Raw genomic sequence first — 649 nt, forward strand, 5'->3', positions numbered from 1 at the left:
GTTGACACACTTGGGAGTGTTTCCTGAAGCTACTGTGCAGTGTCTGGCAGGGCTCCCTCCCCCACTTCCTATGGGGGCAGGGGTCCTCTGGGGGCTGCCCTTGCAGATGTGTTTGCAGTGAGTCTGGTATCTTAGTGCTGAAGGCAGAAGCCACTCCCTCTTGGAGTTGGCCCCCAGGTCTCTAGAGCAGAAGCTGCCCACACCAGCTTCCCCTGCTCTGCTCCCAGCTCCGGGTAGAGAGGGTGGGGTAATCCACGGGCATGGGGCTCCTTCTCTTGCACATGCATTATTTGCATACAGGGACCAAAGTGTGCCACTTCTCTGAGACGTGCTCACAGAGGCCCCAGGTCCTGTGCCTCCGCACACCCCCCTCCATCCTGAGGGCCTCTGCTGCACTCTGGTCTGGTCTTTCTTTCTAGGACTAGAAACATCTTGCCTTTCCGTGAGCCTTCTCCAGCACCCCGCGTGGAGGGAGACTTGGTCAAAGAACAGCACGCTGGCTTTTGCCTGTGTCCTCCGAGATGGGCCCACCTCTTTCCTAGCTTACCCACCCTCCTTGCTCCATATCATAGCAAAGTCCAGCCTGGTCTTACTGAGACACCTCCGTGGCATTCAGACACAGCTGGCTGGGACAGCTACACAGAACAGA

This window comes from Mustela putorius, unplaced genomic scaffold (assembly GCF_011764305.1).
Source record: "Mustela putorius furo isolate JIRA1106 unplaced genomic scaffold, ASM1176430v1.1 tig00001012_pilon_pilon_pilon, whole genome shotgun sequence".
In the NCBI taxonomy this organism is placed as follows: Eukaryota; Metazoa; Chordata; class Mammalia; order Carnivora; family Mustelidae; genus Mustela; species Mustela putorius.